This window comes from Salmo trutta, chromosome 35 (genome assembly GCF_901001165.1).
Source record: "Salmo trutta chromosome 35, fSalTru1.1, whole genome shotgun sequence".
In the NCBI taxonomy this organism is placed as follows: domain Eukaryota; kingdom Metazoa; phylum Chordata; class Actinopteri; order Salmoniformes; family Salmonidae; genus Salmo; species Salmo trutta.
The window spans coordinates 19,303,957-19,325,318 of NC_042991.1; the positions used below are offsets into that span (position 1 = coordinate 19,303,957).

At 42.4% G+C, this 21,362-nt stretch overlaps 1 pseudogene; it reads right to left on the reverse strand.

Moving 5' to 3' along the window:
• Window positions 1-18,976: 18,976 nt before the first annotated feature.
• Window positions 18,977-20,119, reverse strand: LOC115174802 (coiled-coil domain-containing protein 25-like; annotated as a pseudogene).
• Between the last annotated feature and the right edge of the window lie 1,243 nt (window positions 20,120-21,362).

Sequence of the window (21,362 nt, forward strand, 5' to 3'; positions counted from 1 at the left end):
ATGACACTTTTTTATTATATTGTTACTTTCAGTGTATACTCCAATGACATATAGTTGAAGTCGGACGTTTACATACACCTTAGCCAAATACATTTAAACTCAGTTTTTCACAATTCCTGACATTTAATCCTAGTAAAAATTCCCTGTTTTAGGTCAGTTAAGATCACCACTTTATTTTAAGAATGTGAAATGTCAGAATAATAGTAGTGTGCTTTTATTTCTTTCTTCACATTCTCAGTGGGTCAGAAGTTTACATACACTCAATTTGTATTTGGTGGTATTGCCTTTAAATTGTTAAACTTGGGTCAAACGCTTCGGGTAGCCTTCCACAAGCTTCCCACAAAAAGTTGGGTGAATTTTGGCCCATTCCTCCTGACAGAGCTGGTGTAACTCAGGTTTGTAGGCCCCCTTGCTCGCACACACTTTTTCAGTTCTGCCCACGCATTTTCTATAGGTTTGAGGTCAGGGCTTTGTGATGGCCACTCCAATACCTTGACTTTGTTGTCCTTAAGCCATTTTGCCACAACTTTGGAAGTATGCTTGGGGTCATTGTCCAATTGGAAGACCCATTTGCGACCAAGCTTTAACTGATGTCTTGAGATGTTGCTTCATAATATCCCCATAATTTTCCTCCTTCATGATGCCATCTATTTTGTGAAGTGCACCAGTCCCTCCTGCAGCAAAGCACCCCCACAACATGATGCTGCCACCCCCATGTTTCACGGCTGGGATGGTGTTCTTCGGCTTGCAAGCCTCCCCCTTTTTCCTCCAAACATAACGATGGTCATTATGACCAAACAGTTCTATTTTTGTTTCATCAGACCAGAGGACATTTCTCCAAAAAGTACGATCTTTGTCCCCATGTGCAGTTGCAAACAGTAGTCTGGCTTTTTTATGGCGGTTTTGGAGCAGTGGCTTCTTCCTTGTTGAGCGGCCTTTCAGGTTATGTCGATATAGGACTCATTTTACTGTGGATATAGATAGGCACTGAGTTTGAAGGTAGGCCTTGAAATATATCCACAGGTACAACTCCAATTGACTCAAATGATGTCAATTAACCTATCAGAAGCTTTGAAAGCCATGACATCATTTTCTGAAATTTTCCAAGCTGTTTAAAGGCATAGTCAACTTAGTGTATGTAAACTTCTGACCCACTGGAATTGTGATACAGTGAATTATAATTGAAATAATCTGTCTGTAAACAATTGTTGGAAAAATTACTTGTGTCATGCACAAAGTAGATGTCCTAACCAACTTGCAAAAACTATAGTTTGTTAACAAGAAATTTGTGGAGTGGTTGAAAAACGAGTTTTAATGAATCCAACCTAAGTGTATGTAAACTTCCAACTTGAACTGTATAACTACATTTTAATGCGAAGCACGGTAAACTATGAAGTCTGCAGAGAATAATTGCTCCATATAATATCTATTGTATTGGCACCAGGCATATTGTTGGGGTCACAGATGCTGTCTGTTGCTGACGCACTCATTTCACAGGCCCATCTGTAGCATCTAAGACACGTCTATACAACTGAACCCCCAGATACCCTCTGTTCTTCATCAATACACTTTCCATGAATACCCCAAAATATATGAGGGCAGATTATTTGCCGGGGGTCAACATGTCATTTGAGCCCCATTTCACTGGTTTCAGTTTCCCTTGTACTGAAAGAGTTGAGCAATAACTGCTATTTGGCCCCATTGAATGTACATAACTCTAAACCCTCAGTCTCAAATTATGAAAAATGTAATGTCATCTCATTAAAGAGATCCTACACTTATTTCCACGAGCCACCTCAATTACCGTAATCTATTGCATCATTTTTCACCAAACTGCAAGACTGCATTCACTAATGAGTAACGGCTAGGAGTGAAACTTGTTTTTGGTTGCCTTGGTCTCGTTATGTGGCCGCTGCTAGCTGGGAAAACAGACCTGGGGATTGTTTGGCCTCTTTATGAGCTAATGGCTGTCCTTTACCCTTGGTGACTGCTGAGTGCGTGGTGGAAAAAAGGCCCTCGGTCTGTGTGTCTACAGCTGGCAGACAGGCCTTCAGCTTACAGCAGCCTGCAGCAGGTCCATGCCACCACCACCACACCATGTCACGCTGCTGGCCTGACTTGGCTGACAACCGGACTGGACCGCCCCTCCAACCCTCGACAGACAGACACATAACGCTCCATGGATACAATTACCAGCCATGAAAAACACTAACTTCACATGGAGGTAAAAGTAAAAGTCCACTATAAAAGTCAGTGAGAAGAAGGACTAGTACGAGCGATGGAAAGTTACATAATGTGTACGTCTGTAGGTTCGAGCGTGGAGCTCCTGTGACATACCACAGCCAAGTCTGAGCTGTCAGCTGCCGGGTGATTGCTGACCAGAGTAAAAGTCCTGGATTTTAAGACAGCCATATTGGAATATCATCATCATGCCATTGCCTACTAGCTAGCTTTAGGCTGACATAGTATAATATTGTGCTGCTAGGATGTTTTTGGTTGTGAAAAAGCACATTACATTATCAGTTGCCAAGTGTCAATAGATGGCTTTATAAGATCTGTCTTTTCTGAAAAACACTATCTTATCGTCAGTTTGGAATAACAGCTGCATGTAACACAAGGAGACAGATAAGGTGACCATTTCTCACAAGGAGCCAGATATGGTGACCATTTCTCATGCAATATTTCACAGCATATCAGTGTCCCTTCTTACACTGTGTGGGCCCTACAATACATGGGTGGTGAGAGAAAGCGGGAAACATTGCCATGACAGGGCCATGACAGGGGGGTACACAGGATAATCAATTTCTATTAAAGGTCCAATGCAGCTGTTTTTATCTCAATATCAAATCATTTCTGAGTAACAATTTAGTACCTGACTGAGATTGTTTTTAATTAAAATGGTAAAAAGGAACAAAAATAGCTTCTAAGCAATGAGCAATTTATCAAGCAAGAATTTAGCTAGGACTGTCTGGGTGTAGTCTGAGTAGGGAGAGGAAAACTGAAAACTACCTGTTATTAGCAGTCAGGTTTGGAACTATCTTTCTTATTGGCCCATCAACTACTTTACCGTGATGTCACCCGTCAGGCCAAAACTCCATCCCACTGAAATTTTAAAACAGCCCTTATACTAAAATGGCCTTATAATAATTTTCACAATTTCACAGTATTATTCCAACCTCATAGCGTGGAAATAAACACTACATGACCAAAATTATGTGGACACCTGCTCGTCAAACATCTCATTCCAAAATCAAGGGCATTAATATAGAGTAAGTCCTCAATTTGCTGCTATAACAGCATACACTCTTCAGGGAAGGCTTTCCACTAGATGTTGGAACATTGCTGCGGGCACTTGCTTCCATTCAGCCACAATACCATTAGTGAGGTCGAGCACTGATGTTGGGCGACTAGGCCTGGCTCGCAGTCTGCGTTCCAATTCATCCCAAAGGTGTTCGATAGGGATGAGGTCAGGGCTCTGTGCAGGCCAGTCAAGTTCTTCCACACCAATCTCGACAAACCATTTCTGTATGGACCTCGCTTTGTGCACGGGGCATTGCCATGCTGAAACAGGAAAGGGCCTTCTCCAAACTTGCTACACAGTTGGAAGCACAGAATCGTCTAGAATGTCATTGTATGCTGTAGCATTAAGATTTCCCTTCACTGGAACGAAGTGGCCTCGCCTGAACAATGAAAAACAGCCCCAGACCATTATTCCTCCTCCACCAATCATTACAGTTGGCACAATGCATTGGGGATGGTAGCGTTCTCCTGGCATCTGCCGAACCCAGATTCGTATGTTGGACTGCCAGATAGTGAAGTGTGATTCATCACTCCAGAGAATGCATTTCCACTGCTCCAGAGTCCTATGGCGGCGAGCTTTACACCACTCCAGCCGACGCTTGGCATTGCACATGGTGATCTTCGGCTTGTTTGCGGCTGCTCGGCCATGGAAACCTATTTCATGAAGCTCCGGACGAACAGTTATTGTGGTGACATTGCTTCCAGAGGCAGCATGGAACTCGGTAGTGAGTGTTGCAACCAAAGGCAGATGATTCTTATGCACTTCAGCATTCAGCGGTCCCGTTCTGTGAGCTTGTGTGGCCTACGACTTCTTGGCTGAGCCGTTGTTGCTCCTAGATATTTCCACTTCACAATAACAACACTTACAGTTGACCAGGGAAGCTCTAGCAGGGCAGAAATTTGATGAACTGATTTGTTGGAAAGGTGGCATCCTATAACGGTGCCACATTGAAAGTCACTGAGTGCTTCAGTGAGGCCATTCCACTGCCCATGTTTGTCTATGGAGATTGCATGGCTATGTCCTCGATTTTATACACCTGTCAGCAACGGGTGTGGCTGAAATAGCCAAATCCACTAATTTGAAGGGGTGTCCACATAGTTTTGTATGTATAGTGTTTATAAAACACAGGAAATTCTAATTTGTGACTGCACTGGGCCTTTAAGTTCTCCAATTTCTTTAATAAAGATTAATACTGTTGAATGAAAGGAAATTACTTCTTTCTAATTCTCAGTTCAAACACGAAAACTGAAAAGTAAGAGGGCGTTGTGTTTTTGCTCTGGTGAAAAACACAATGCTTGCCAGAATAAACTGCACCAGATGTTCAGTCAGGAAGCAGAGCCAAGTTTTTTCTCTCCAGGTGGAATACATTTCACACATGTATTTTCTCACTCCTGTGCATAGTAAAGCAGCTGTCTCTGCAAAGGTAAAAGTTCTTACCTCCTATTTAAGTTTTCAAAATGCCATTGACAACCCGGATGCAACAGGGGACGCATGACATGGTACTTGACTACCTGAGAAGTGGATTTAATGACGGCCAAAAGTTACATGCTAATTATTTTCTCCTTTAACACACTCCAATGGATCACTGTTTACCAGAGAGCAGGCTGAAATAGAGGAACGACACCTGCAGTCACGCTTGCCAATCCAAGTCACAATGACAACTTTACAAGCTTGCAATAACGTGACCATTAAATATTTGACAATGGGTTATTGTCCATCTGAAAAGTGCCTTCTACCAATAATAACTTTCATTCACACAGTCCGACAGAAGACAAATGTCTGTTTTGGACACTGACAAAAACACATCAGATTATATCAATGTTGACTGATATGTCTCACAGAATAACCTTTGAACTAATCAAGGATCAGGCATGGTATATTTCACTATGTCAACACGACGTGTGTCAGATGCTTGGATCCACCTCTCTTCTTCTCTCTTACATCACACATTTCCACCTGCTGCTATTATGAGTAGTGAGATACGTACGTTGATTGTTTTCACAAGTCTTGTGTCATAGAGACTCCAGGGATTGATCCCTACCATAATGTCATATCCAGTCTGGCCATTGAGGGAGGTGACAGAAACATCAGGAGACACTACCTTACCTGGAATCTGACAGCATCAATGGAACCCATTACAGGTGCAGCTGTTTAAATAGACTGTTCCGAGACCTGCGTTAAAGCTGATCAAACAGTGGTTGAGTCAACGCTTTTAGAAAGTCTGTACATAAGACATGACAGAGATTGAGAACAGCATCATTCTACTGTATGCTGGTGATTTTTTGTAAGAACAATGGGACTACTATTATAGTCTATAATACATGGTTTAGATGTTCTCACTGGAAGTATTAAGAACATACCACAATCCTGATGGTTCTTCTACCTCCTCTTCTGGCTCTGTGGGTCAAAGGTCCCTTCAGTCCAATGGTATTTCAGTGTAGGACATTTCATCTTGTGTGGCAGGATATTTCACCTTGTGTGCTCAGAGACCTACCCTCTTTGAGTGACATTTACACTCCAGCTAAGCTTAAATTTTATGACCCTTTTAGCTGACTGAAACCACACATGTAGAGGACTGTAACCGTTCTGAACTTGAGCATTTCACAAGGGTCGACCCTGATTGCAGTGTCCAATGCTATTTCTTAAAGCTGTAGGAAAAGCTACGGCTGCAGAATGTCGTCAGAGGTTCCAAATGTGCTCTGACGGTGTTGTTATTTTAATCTGTAACTAAATATATAAATGGAGAACTAAATTAAAGTATTATCTATTTGTTTGCTTTTCATGACAGAGAGAACAATATAGGTCTCTAATGATTAAAACCATATTTTTGGAGAGAAATAAGCATTGCATCACTCTATGCAAATCCCTAGTGCCAAATTGGAATATTGAAGCAACGTCCCAAAAATACAACAAGGAAAAACAAAGAAGTCAGCACTGCCAAAGACTGTAAATGGTTCATTCTTATGTGCTCTGACCGTCTTGTTATTTCAAACTGTAATAAAATATATAAATGGAGAACTAAATGAAAGTATTATCTATCTCTCCAAACATATGGTTTTAATCATTAGATACCTATATTGTTCTCTCTGTCATGAAAACATACAAATAGATAATACTTTCATTTAGTTCTCCATTTATATATTTCATTACAAATTGAAATAACAAGACCTTCAGAGCACATAAGAATGAACCATTTCCAGTCTTTAGCAGTGCTATACATACGCTGACTTCTTTGTTTTTCCTTGTTGTATTTTTGGGACATTGCTTCAATATTCCAATTTGGCACTAGGGATTTGCATAGAGTGTTTCAATGCTTATTTTAATTAAGTCTAATAAACAATGTGTCAAACATTATTAATCACTATGTAATTGGGTACTTGAGATCAATGACACTGTAAAATAAATATTTGATTTAATTTGGAATCACTTTTCTTATTTTACCAAGCTGCAGGAGAATAGTCCTGTAATTTCATGCTTTGAAAGCCGATATGTTTTGTTTACGTTGTTATGATCTGTGAACTAGGGCACCCACTTATCCTCAACAAGAAACTCAATCTCGTACTGAATGAACCTATTTTCATTGTAATTTTGCAGCGACATGTTTTCGTCTAAACAGGTTGTCCAAAAGTGGTCTCTAATTTTCCGCTTAGGTTTGGACCCACATGGCTTACATCTGCTCTACAATCTGGGAGACATCTTGGAAGGGTCTTTCTTTGGTCAGGTCATATTGCTGACCATACTCCACAGTTCAGCTACAAAACATTGACTTTGGACCACTCTATTCTTACCCCTTCTTAAACTTTATGGTTTCCAAGTGCCCTTCCTTTCAATAACAAATGTAGAAACATATGCATCACAAGTCATGATAATTTATTATTCCCAGTTATTAAATACCATTATAGACGATAAATGATAGAATTGTTTATTCCTGTATTGAGAACTTGCCAAGTGTTTTCACTAAAAGACGCTCCAAGTTACTGTCAATTACTTGTCCTCCAAGAATTCTTCCAAAAACAAGTCTTCCAGAAGTTGAGATACAATAAAACCACTAAAATATACTGCGCCTCAAATAAGACCCTTCTCAAAATTGAGCTTTTTTGTTAGATGTTATAGGTAGATGCTGTTGGTTTACTTAATAAGGATTTAGCGGACTAAAAGTCTGACATTTTTAGCATACCTCAATCCTATTACTCCACTCCTGTCAGGAGAGGCATGCATTCCCTACTGTTTCCCACTGATTTGATCATTCATATTCTCACGGTCTGGATTGTGGACGATGCAACCAGAGAATTATTTCTGAAAGGTATGCACACCCTGAGCCAGGTCAAAGGCATAAATCCCATCACTAAACAAAATCATATTCCACCGATAATTCCACAATAGAAGGGTGGGCAATGGAGAGTGAGACATGGAACCATACTATGCATTCCAGTCTAAACATGTTGAATATTGTGAAACAATATCAATCAAGTATCATGTGAGGACAGTTAAAGTTAAACAAAGAATGATTCACATTTTCCCCCAGCTCTTAAAATGGTCCTGAATCCACAAAAACCATCCAGAGTTCATGGGAGGAGTGCTGTGTAAATTGCTTCTTCATTTCCTTGTCTTAAGAATAACAATGTCTCTCCAGCATGCAGACCTTACAAAGTCCAGCTAGACTTTAGAGATGAGTCTCTGCTTTACAGTGAAGCAGTGGCACCTTGATTCAATATGGCAACTCAATCAAAGGGGGATGTTAGCAATTACATACGTAAAAAAAAAAACCTGTCGGTTACGTAACAAGAATAAGTCAATTGGATGAACATACCACCACCACAGGCAGTGGTTATCTGATGCTAGATAGCAATTAGTAATTTGTTCATATCTGCTTGTGTTTGTGCCGTTCCTGATCCTAGACATTGGGCTGGTAGATTTTCACTACTGTACACACTACAACTGTGGGAACACTAATCCAAGAGGCCTCTTCCTCACAGCAATTTAGGAAGAATGGAAGTGTTGGATGGAGCGTCGAGTTCTGGGCCTCTCCCCCCTCCTCCCAGGCGTTTTCTGCTGAGTTCATCATCTGTGGTTGCCTGTTTGGAGCCCATGGGGAGGGGAGGGTCATGACTGGCAAGGCGGGCTAACGCCATCCAGATGGAGCCACAGCAGCGCGGGGAAGGGGGTCAGGATCTGTTAAGACAGCTGTGTGTTTCTCTCTACTATTATGGGTGGTGGTAACGTCATGTTATTATTGTAAAGGTTGAACATTGTGAATACACCCAAAGCTCATACGAGACAGACAATCAGGAGAGACAAAGCGGGGAATGAGTGAGCACTCAAGATTCCACTATAAAGTTGTTGCAAAACTTAAGAGACGGCCTGACTGCAAAACAAAGGTCTCAAAACAACTTCACACGGTTGTTTATATGTACGCCAGTGGAGGCCGATTTCCCTGCATGCACTTCCTTCCCTGGGTATACCAAACATTAGGAACACCCTCCTAATAATAATAATAAAACAAATTCCACTTTGACTTTATGGGGTATTGTATGTAGGCCAAAATGTGGAAAAAGTCAAGGGCTGTGAATACTTTCTGAAGGAACTCAGAACAGCCTCAATTCGTTGGGGCGTGGACTCTACAAGGTGTCGAAAGCATTCCACAGGGATGCTGGCCCATGTTGACTCCACAGTTGTGTCAAGTTGGCTGGATGTCCTTTGGGTGATAGACCATTCTTGATACACAAAGGAAACTGTTGAGCATGAAAAACCCAGAAGCGTTGCAGTTCTTGGCACAAACAGGTGCGCCTGGCACCTACTACCATACTCTGTTCAAAGGCACTTCAATCTTTTGTCACCCTCTGAATGACACACATACACAATTCATGTCTCAATTGTCTCAAGGCTAAAACATCCTTCTCCTCACCTTCATCTAAACTGATGGAAGTGGACTTAACAAGTGACATCAATAAGGGATCTTAGCTTTCACCTGAATTCACCTGGTCAGTCTATGTCATGGAAAGAGCAGGTGTTCTTATTATTTTGTATACTCAGTGTATTAAAGTAATGGGCTGTGTGAAACAGAATACATTTAATCCTCGGCTTTCCTCTATATTGTGACATTATTACAACTCTTTGACGAGTGATGGGTCTCAAATGGAATTGGAGCTGGAGATTTCCCAGAGCTCCTGCGGTAAACAGGGGAGCTCAGATGAAGATAGAAAAACCAACAGCACAGCAACATATGCCAAAATACACTATTCTAAATACATGTGTGTCTGAAATGTGCTGCTCGTTCTGATAGGCCACTGTCATGTAAGAATTGTAAAGTAACCGAACAAGGACCTCGCCGTGTTGACATAGTGACAGGAATTTTCCATCAACTTGTGGGAAACATTCACACGGCCAGAGGATGGGAGAAGAAACATGTGGGAAGCAGACAATGGACATGACCACAGTACACACAAATAACCGTCCCACGTTGATAGTGTTGTTTGCTGATGTCCAGCCCAAATAAGTATATCAATACTTTAAACTGTCATGGGAGCATGGCCATGCTGTACATATAGTGGTTTCCTTCACATTGTAAATACATCATCAACAAGAACTTGCACAAATATGTTGTTTCACGAACATAACACAGCGAGTTCCAACTACAGTACAGTATCTGCCTTGCGCAGCATTTTTTGGGAAGTAATAATGACATTAATTGAAGAATGATGCCAGAACCCAAATCCCTAGACAATTTAGTGTAAAACTATTTCATCTTCAGGCCTCCAAGAAAAATGATAACATGACAGAAATGATAATGGTTACAAATAAATAAACTCTCTTCAACAATGAAGAGACGATTATGATGAAGCGCCTCTAATTATGACAGTCGGCTTCACCACAACGATTGCTGTGCAGCTGTGGCTGTGGGAGTCTCCCCAGGCATTTAACTTAACTGTGGTTTATTTATGTCATTGGATAAAACATGAAAACACAGACAGTTCAGAGTTGGCTTTTCTTTGGCATGTAGACAGTCACTCTTTAGGGGGGCCTTGGTATGCAGTATGTGGGAACCCAACTCTTTAACTTAAGTTGTCTCTGGGGGAATCCTTATAAAGAAACATGCTCTATGTGGTAAACGAGAATTCAGGTGTGCAAAACGATTCACAAGGCTTTTTAAACAGTCCTGTTGTTTCTCACTATTCCCTCTGGCTCCACTCATATCCAAGACACAGAGTCGCCTACCCAAAAGGACGTCAGAGTGGAAGGCAGGAGATTGTGGGTGAGCCAAGTGATCTTGGACGGATGAAGGGCATCACAACATGGCTGGAATTTATTGTGGATTCCTGTGGCAGGGACTCAGTCCTCCTAACCCAGATGCTCAGCATAAGCACCCCCACCATCAAAACTAAACAGTCATTATTCAAATGTGCACTCCTACATAATAAAAAATAGAGGATGCTGGGGTTGTTGCACAGCATTAGATCTCATTATTCAGGGCTGTTGGGAGAGTGATTGCTGCCATCGTCTCAAAATGTGCAAATGTGTGAATGAATGCATCCACAGTTTATGAGCTCATTTGATCCAGAAAGGCAATGCTCTGAACCAAGTCTGTAGAAATGACACTAACCGAGTTCCTCTCGTTAAAAGATCTGAAATACAGAGGATGGAAAACACATAAATACATTTTATTGAGGTAATTTAACTGTTCGGTCAGAAAAGCCTCATGGATGGGTGAGAGGACCTGGAGGAATCCTTGTTGTTGTCCTGTGAGCGGTGCAGGTTGGGTAGGTGAGATGGCCATCCTGCTGGTGCACAGATTAGAGATGGCTATATTCTGCTGCTGGGTCTGGGTGACTCAGCGTGGGGAAATGTGCTGACGGTAAATCCACAGGGATCTCTGCTTGTAACTGGGCCCTTTCAGGGATAGCTAATGTTATGAAATCTGATGCCCAAATATGGTACAATCCTCTCAGATAGTGAGATGGGTTCTGTTTGATGGCAGCTGTGAAGGCTTATGCTTTAGGAATAAATATAGATATCAACAAATTACAAAGGATATAAACAAATAAAACATCAGACGTCAATTTGTCTATTCCACATTGGCTCATCCTAATTTAATTGAAATGAGGTGGAAACATTGATTAAACCAGTGTGTGCCCCGTGGATTAATTGTAAAATCCCTTACATGCACACAAAACATGGACACAATCTCTGAATAGCTGTGCTTGCTTGCACATGCAAACAATCATGCACAAATACAAAGAAAGAGGCTTGGTAATAGTAGGTAATTGACGTATACGCACTGAGCCCTGACCTTTATACCCTGCCTGGGTAGTTTACACACAGTGGTCATCCGTGGAGAAACACAGTCCATCTTGTTGTGGGGGTGCTCAAATCACCCCCCATGTGCAGGCCATGTTTCCTTACACCAGAGGGGTTCCTTTCCAAGGACAGCACCCCCACTCTGCATTTTACAGCCTTGTTTGCTTTTGTTGGAGGCTCCAGCTGGTCGGGTCGGTACTAGTTGGTACAGCTCAGTCTGCCCTCCAGAGTGAGACCCTCTATACGTGGAGGTGTGTGGTCCTCCCGGCTCCCGCCTCTGCCCTGTCACCCACAGGAATATGTTATTATGACCAGCACGAGGCTAAAGCATAGCTGACAGAAGCCACCATGGGCTCCCCAGCCACAGTTAGGGAAACTTTCCTCCTCTCTCTCTAAACAGGAAATGACAGGACTGCCTAGCTATAGCGTTAAATGGATGCCAATGCATCCACAGAGCAGAAATGTTTAGGGTAGGAGTTATACAAACGGGCCACAGGGGCAGGAGTTGGGAGCACCATGCTGAGAATAGGCCCCACTGTGGTAAAACAGTACAGTATTTGAATACATGTACTGTATGGGCCGGTATCCTGGACCCAGTTTATGATGATAATCCCCATTGAAAATGCTTTTTCTGTCCAGGAACAGGGTTAATCTAGGTCCGGAAAACCACCAGCCCTAAATCTCAGCCATAAAGCACATAAGCATCTGCCTCACTACCGTATGGCACCGAAGCAAATGAAGAACAATTTGCTCCCACGCTCTCTCTGGTCATTATTAGCAGAGCCAGGTTTCCACTCTCCACCCCAATGCTGCACTGTGCTTGGGTTCTGTGAGAATTAGGCTGGGATGGAGATGAAGCTTGAGCTCTGGCAGGGTCATGCCATGGGCTCCTGGAGGGGATGACTGCATATTTCCAATAAACACAAAAACCTGCCGTCTCCATATAGAGAGGACCATCAGAGGTGGCAGCATTCAGAGACCCTTCTTTCCATCGTGGCCTTATGCCCTGCCAGCATAGCTAACGCCCTCCTCTGCAGAATACCTCCATCACTTTTGTGTGCCATCTCTATATTGTGTAGGCTAGCTCTTCTGAAATGTACCCTCTTAAATGTACTGTGGGAAAAACAGTCGATTCAGACCTGAAAAGCTTTGTAAGGGATTTAGGACTACCTTCAGGGTCCTGAAGTAAAAGTTCAGTTTAGGAAAAGAGCTCTGAGCACTAAATCCAAAGGTGTGGGAAACATAGGGGCTTTGGCAGGATATTTGCTGTTTTTCTCATAAATATGAAATGAAACTATTGTGACAGAACTGGATATGATCCCTGGTAGTCTGTCCTCATTTGTCCTGGTTTAGTGCTTTACTTTCAGAATGTCACTGCCAAACTATTATTTTGTTTGATTTGGGTAATCTTTGCCTCCCCCGCAAATTACATTTTCCCCACCAAAAAAGTTGTTTTTCTCCACAAAAGACAGGCTCCAGACACAAACTAATTATCCACCAAAATTCCTTGTTTTGTCAGTCACAAACAGAGAAAAAAGTTTTCCAGTCGGAAAACCAGACACCAATTTGCTTTTATCGTCTGAATTAACACAACCTACTCATTTATGACAAAACAAGACAAAAATTACAAAAAAAATGGAGATGCCGACTTGCAGTGCATGAGGAAAACATAGGCCTATAGCCGCATGTCTCTGTGAGATCATACTGAAGAGACACTTTGACCAAACAAATCCGTAGCCTATGACAAATTATACCACATAGGGACAGTTCGAAATGTAGCTTTTACTTCATAATTTCTTCCATCATAGCCAAATTTCCTCATCTGCTTGCATGCGTCGATATCAAGGGGTTTTGGCTGTTTCAATTTCCCTGCCGGTGACTGTTATCAGCACCTCACAACGTTGTTGCCTGAGAGTCTAGAGGTCCCTAAACATGCCTCTCAAACTCTGTTTGGCCTGAATGACCTGTGCCCTGATAGGTTGTTAAGGAGGATACTAGGGGGCTGGACATCTGCCCATCCTCTTGACTCTGCAGGGCACACAACACTTGCAGTCTCCCTCAAGCAGTGGCAGAAAGCAACATCTTGGTATTTGCCCATCAACAACTGGACTCATATCTCTGGACTTGTGGGATGGAGTACGTGCCCAAAGTGAGTTGTGTGACACTGTATATTGTTCTTCATTGTTAGTTACTACTATTGCATGTTGCCCCTCTGAGTTTACTGTGTGGTGTAATACTTTGCAAGTGGCATTAGCAATCTATTCAGTCCTTGCTGCTATATTCTGTATATGTGCCTTTGTGCCCTGGTGTCTTCATTCAGTATGTGTGTATTCACTACCTCTGTTTCTGTCCATTACAGAACCACTATTATTCTACTACCTTTCCCACTTTTCATGGCCAAATTCATCTTCCTCAGTGTGTTTAAATAAAGTTCCTGTGTGTTAACTCTTGGGCTGCTTTATTCCCCTCTAAACGTTGGTGGTGTCAGTGAGTCACAAACAAGTAAAATACGTAGACCCGGGTCGCTCTCTTTCATGGATTTGTGACTTTGCTGACACCATTACAATATGGGGCCCCACAGAGACCACGACGGGGTACTTTCCACACTGCCCACCTTCAGTCCAGTGGAGTATGGTTCTGAGGTATCCAGTGGACTACTACCATGTGGATTATACCCCCTCTCTGGAGCCTAAGTTCCCTCTCCTCCACCTGTGGGATACTACTCAGCACCAACCAAGTGGGTGGATTATACTTCTACATTGGAGTACCAGGGAGTTGCAGCACCGTGGTCATCACTGCCTACGTTGTATGGAGTACACGGTTTGCCCATATTGAGCAGAATTTGAGTCTTCTTTGCATTGTGCAGCAGAGGACCAGATCCCATGATTCCTCCTGTCAGGGGAGCCCTCTCCAGAGGGTGGCAGAGGAGAGCATGGGACAGTCATATGGAGGACAGTAGCAAGGGGTTGTCTCTTAGGGCCCGGCCTCGTTCCCAGGTGTGACTGTGACCATTGGTTTTGACTATATTGCCTCTCCAGCCCCAGCACCGTTGTCAAGCATGGCTGCGACTGAGATTGGGCGGGGACATGTCATGTCCTCGGCCGACACTGGTCCTCAGGAGTTGCCTGCTATGGAGATCCATACCAGATGTCATTCCTGATCCTCCCTCCACTGCTGTGGAGTCTGAGGAAACCCTCTCCCCCGCTAAGGGCCTATGCCACACGGTAGTGAGCCTATGTTGCTGACTGGACCCTATTCCTCACTGCCATCAGATCATCACCAGCCAGAACTACCTGTCTGCCTCTAACTCTCTGCCTGTCTCTGCACTAGGGGACCCTCCAGCAGCACCGAACCAGTCTGCTGCTACCTCCGATGACCGGTCCAGCCCTGACCTGGGTCCAGCCACACCACTGTCACCAGCTGCTGACAATACAGCCTCAACTGTCCCAGCCACAGCTCTGGGTCCCGTTCGGGGTGTCCAGGATGCCCTTGCCCAGCATGCACCACCTGACCCAGCTCCAGTCCTACTCCTGCTGCCGCTGGACTCAACCCCCAACGTGACTGGGGACACAGCAGACCTCATCGGGGGCGACCACCCAGACTTCACCCCCCAGTGTCCTGTCCCAGGGGCACTATGTATTCCTTCTCCTGGGGTCTGAGCTGATCCACCATATGCCCTGGACTCACCAGCACTGCCTCCTGATCTACGCTTTTCCGCATGCTAACTATTACTATAACACAGGTCACTATACCAGTCTGTCTATCCTGCCCTCTATCCACCATTCATACTGACAATAGTGGTAGCTGGATTGTTTGTCGAGTTCCTCAATAGGCTAACTAGCATTCATACCTCACATAAAATCATTCAAAGTTGCATCAATTTTCTATATATATATCCACAATAACAAATTTGAATAGGCAGCAGAGAGGCCAAGTGCTTCAGTGTGCATGAATGAACAGTGAAGACATGACACCCTACTCAAAAAGCTCCCCTATTGATCTTGTTTAGAGACAATACAATTATTCTACCTAGACTAGCCGACAACACCACAATGCAATGAATAATTGCATTATTGTTTTCAAGTGAGTACAAAATTCTAGGCTGCGGTGAAAATGTCATTTGAATAATGGCACAAAAGCCCTGTTCCATTCTGATCAGTTGTGGGTCTACAGTTTATCAGATCATCACTGTCCCAAGTCGTCCTATAATATTGTGGCCACATATGCTCCCAGCAGGCCCAGTTCTTCAGGAAAGCTTAACAGGCTCTGGCTCGTATCCAATCCGAGCGGCTATTCGTCATGCACCTAGAGCTTAACGCTTCAATATAGCGTAAATATTTGTAATTTAACCTGTTAAACTCTGAGTGGTTGTTTTGGGCCCTGTACAGGCAATGTCATAAGAATCCCCCACAATCTTAGAGCGCCACCATTAGGTAAAATATCTCGCAAATTGTTTGAAACAGTAACTAGTGACATTTTATTTCAAATCTAGACTTTCACCAACATGAGGACAATCTGTTTGTCAATATTGACATAGTCTATTTGATTGTGGTGTTGAAAACGTAAACCATGATATTGAAGCGCCCGAAGTCTGCATGCTTTACTTATTGGTTGTGTGGTGCATTGGCACAGAAATTTGTTGGTGGAAAATTCTTTGCATAGGCTGATCATTGTCTGCAGCCGGCACTGATCGTAGTATAAATGAAACCCGCAGGGAGAGTGAGCCTTCTGCATGCTTAAGTGGCAAAGTTTATATCCGCTTTTATAAACAAGGTCGCTACAATTATTATATGTGGTTGTCAACCTTATTTTGAGTTAATTCTATGAGGGGGAGGGTGTGCACATTTTTAACAGTACAGGGGGGTCTTTATTTTTTTTAATAATGGGGGCGGGGGGGGGGATCATTTTGTTTTAAATGTCAAACTGTCACTTAACATGTCAGAGTGACCAAAGAGGATAGATTATAACTGGGATATTTAGTACAGCTATTAGTCCATAATAGACATGCACCTGAAACACGCAAAAATCTGCCATCTAGTGGTCCTAAAGAAAATGGAATCCCAAAATGTGAAATAACACAAAGGTAAATGTAAGTAAATATTAGGTTTCATGTTGTTACAATGGGTGTAACATGATTTTTTATTTTGTTCATAGCGGTACATCTATGTAAATCTCATTACAGGAATAACTGGGACCTCTTCTGGGATTGACTCATAGAACAGGACTAATAAAATGAGACTAGAATATGGAATTCTGGCTGAACTCTCAATGACTCACTTGCAAAGGAGCAACTGAGCTGCCACAATACTTCAAAAGTATACGGCTTTGGCTTCTTTTTACAGTAATACAGCTCAAGTTGATGCTACCCAAGCAGTAAATCTCTTTAGAAAGGGTTACCGATGTCAGCACCACAAATGCCATTATTAACCAACCAAACCATAATCACTCATCAATCATACAGGATCCCATGTGGTAATGTACTGTAAGTGTTACCTAATGTCTTCTAACACTTTACAGTAGGTCAGTTTCTCCAGGAACAATACAATGTAGGCTACTTCTAATCAGAACTAAAACATGAGATGCCCCACATATGCTTGTTGCAATAAGATCCTTTTTTAAACACACAACCAACTGTCAGGTCAGCTATAACTTCAACAGCATGCCTTTATTCAACAGTTCATAACTTGAAAATATCTAAATGCCTCATCCATGAAACGACCTTCATGGAAAACATATGACATTTGTACACCATGTTCCAGTCCTTGAAATTATACTGGCATGTGACATAAGCATAGTCAACAGTTGGTTGATAAACACAGACCGGGGCCTATAGTTACATATGACATCCTGTCACTGAGAATAACCCAGTCTTATTCATGTAGTGGCAAGCAAATCACATGCAGATTGAAACAGAGGCCTTTTATTCTGCTTTTAGAGGTTGTTTGGAGTGAAATTGTTTACGCAGATGTCAAATGAAATGCAAGTCGTCCAGAATAATTAATTCGGACACAATCCTCGTGCCTCAACCGGCTCCATGCGTTTCAGTCTGTGTGATGTGGACCAGGTCACCCACAGCTGCATCCACACACGCATTGAGAAATAGAGATGTCACGCTTTATACTGAAAAACCAGCATGTGGCAATTCAATCCCAGCTCTGATCACCCAGGAAAGAGAAAGCTGGTGGTACCCATTCTCTCAGCTTTCAAGCAGCTCGAACCATTCAGAACACACACTTCATTAGCAAAGCTATGTCAACATATTGTCTCAATAATGAACTGGGCAATTAACATAACTTATGGGCAGTTCAGTTTTTGTTTAAAATTTAACTTTGCACTGATAAACAAGGTGATTTTTATTCACAATGTCAGCAGTCTTTCAATTATTTCAAAGCAACATCCAAGACAAACCTTATGCATGGATTCACAAGGACACAATTCACATGCTCCAGCCTCTGGCCAGGACAAGGTCTGCAGCATCAGCCAGGTAAATTATAATAAAAAATGTACATAATGTTACGTTCCCCAGTTTGTCTTGTAGTTTGTGTATTTGTGAGTGTGTTTCAGGAAATGGCTTCCTGAAATTCTCCCCAAGAAGCTGATTGGTCAGCCCCCATTGATGACTGGAGAGCTAACTCCACTCCCTCATCAGGACACAGCTGTCTTCAATTAGACTCCTTCTGAAGCAATATAAGCCAGTGTGCTGTTGCTCAGAAGAGAGATGATTGCTGAGAGAGGAGGCTGATGGCTATAGCATGTTGCTAACAGTTTTGGTATGTACTGTGTTAGATGATTGATGAGAGGGAAGGCTGATGGCTATATCATATGTTGCTGAGAATGAGACAGTACATACCAAAACTGCCTATGTTAGTTGTTGCTGGGAGCAGCCTTGTATGTTCTGTGTTAGTTTGTTGCTCAGTTAGACAGAGCTTATTTGATATCCTGTGTTTCAGTTTATTTTTTTAAATAGTTTGTATTGTTTCATTGGTTCCCAGGGGGGAAGGTACCTGCCAAGTGCTTAGGCAAGAGGCCTGCGGGCATACATAACCCGTAGTATTCACTGTCTATGCACACTAGGTAAGACCTGGGCGGACCACCCTCTGTATTTTGGTTAGTGCACCAGGTGGTGGTGGGTAGGCAGGTAAGGTAGGAGGGGGCTTTGATATTTATTTACTCTCTTTGCTTTGGTTCTGTCCAGCCCCTTTTCCCCCAAATTACCGTGTAACGGAATAAATTCCTTGTAAACGGTAATTCTCTGCCTTTTGTCATCCTTATTCACCTACGGTCCCATACCTCTTTCACACTAGAGTTTAGTTGTAGCAGGGTGTTGTGTTCCCTCTTCCTAGAGGTGTGCGTAACACTTAATTTCACCCATAGACATACTGGTCAGGAGATCATATATTAATTCATATCATTACAACAATACAGAACTGGATCATAAAGCCTTTAAGGAATAGCCGTCCCAAGACTAAATCGTTGTCTGAGGAATCAGGGGTTGTTGTTACCCTCTTGTCAGTCAAGCAGAGGATGTACAGTGCAAGAGATTAACGCTGTCGGAATGTTATCCTTTGAAATTCAAGAAGCGTCGGGAAACCAGGCTGTTCAGAGTCCTGACATTTCGCAAAATTACTGTTCCAAAAATACAGTAGCAAGTTTATCGATCTATATACAATGTCATAGCACTGTCCAGTGTAACAGTGAGGGCCCAACCCAACAATGTTTTCTTGCAGGTGGAGTATGTCCGATGTCCCATATTGTCCTTTTACATGAAGTCATCCGAATCATTTCCATCCTGAAAAAGATAATTATAAATTTCAGACAATGGTCATATTACAACACGCTGTCATAACCAATTAATAGGCCAGTCTATACATCTGTTTAGATTGTTAATTAACTCACCTCATTTGTTGTCATATTGTCACTCGTCATCTGTGAAGAATAACTCCTATTAATGGACAATTACTGCGTGAGTTTATCATTCACATAAGAGACTATTCACAGTGTTTTGGGATGATGGACGAAGAGAGATGTGGCTAGGGTTGGACAGATAAGAGAACTTACTTGAGCTCATCCAGCTCTTGTCATCTTTCTTTTTCAGATCTTATATCTGGGCCTTCTCGTTTCTCTCTTCCGTGTCGCGAGACTCTTTCTCTGCTGCCAGATCAGGGTATCGCTCGTCCTTTTTTTTCTCCAACCTGTTCACAACCTCATTCATCTTCTCTACTGCCACAATCTTCACCTACGAAACAGACAGTCTAAATGATCACTTCATAGATATTATTGAAATAAACTAAAAACATTATCAATGACAGCTAAGACCTATAAAAGTAGCCTAATAGATCCGTAAGTTGCACAGATCCATTTAACCAGAAGAGGGAAGTCACTGACCTCATGCCGATGGAAACCTATTTGGCCTACATCCATATCCCCTGTTTTCTTTAGGTTGCCCCATGGTGTGTAGACAATATTGATGTTGTTCATTTCACATCTTGAGTTAAAAGGATATCAAAGTTTCCTGGAGAGGTTTGTACATTACTATTATATTATTCTAATTAAACTCGCCGGGCCACTCAATGTATTATCTTGGATACTGTTTTTCACAAGGCTGTACACAATCAAGACTTCCTTGGGAATATCCTCAATTGTCAGTCCCTTAGGCATTCTAAGGTACACATGGGCAGAAGAGTTTATCCACATGAAACCTGTGGAAATAATACAATTACTATAACAGCAATAACACCTCCATACTAAAATAATCAATGACATGCATATTACCACAGCACTATTAGCTGATATAGGACCACTGTACCATTAGCCTAGCTCTAGGGCCACCTGGTGGATATTTTAACACTACATAGAGTAATGTATACATACGTCCAACGATCAGACTCATCAAATGGTCAAATCCCAATCTATCTCATGGTTTGAGTTACAAGAAGAAATAGATATGAGTTTCTCACCAAATGTCTTCAGGCCATCCATATTTGATGAGATCATCTAATAGTGAGAAAGCAGCAGATAAACTGGGTAGTCATATCGGACCCGCTTGCTTACAGCTGAACTAGGGTCGGACATGCCTCCTGTGTAAAGTAGTCCGTATGCTTCCCACCCGAAACAGGTCGGAAGGTTTTTTTGGTCTGTTCGTTCACACATTCTTTCTCGAGGCAAGACAAAGTTCGGAGCCGAAGTCTACGCCCCTTCCTCGGTCACTGGTCAACATCAGGGATTCTTCAATTAAGTGTTTGTCATTCAACGATATTTGTTTTCATGCACATTTTTTCGCTTGAGAAATACTGCAGATTTCTTAACTTACAATAATTTGGACTATTTTGAGGAAGTGTATACTGACTACGGCATCTGAAGATCGCTTGAAAATAGGGTCTTTTAAGGGAGTACGCAATCATACTCGTTACGTTCACGAACCTGAACCATGCGGAAGACACCGCAGAGCCAGCGTGAGATTTGGCTCGGAAAAAGTACCTCAATCCAAGAATGAGAAATGCGTTGTACTCCAAATTGTCCCATTATCCCAACTGTTACACTGAGATTAAACCACTGCTAGTTTTCTATGAAACTGCCCTTTTCGTCCCCGTGCTAGGTAGCAGAAGCCACTGAACCATTTTGGAATTGCAGTGCCAGCCAATCAGCTCCTTTGTTGTTCAACGCAACGTGCCATTCCATAAAGGGTGCTATGTCTACTGCAAGGTCGAAAACGGCAGTTTACTTAAAAGCTAGCAGTCATTCAATCTTCCTGGTGTAACAGTTGAGA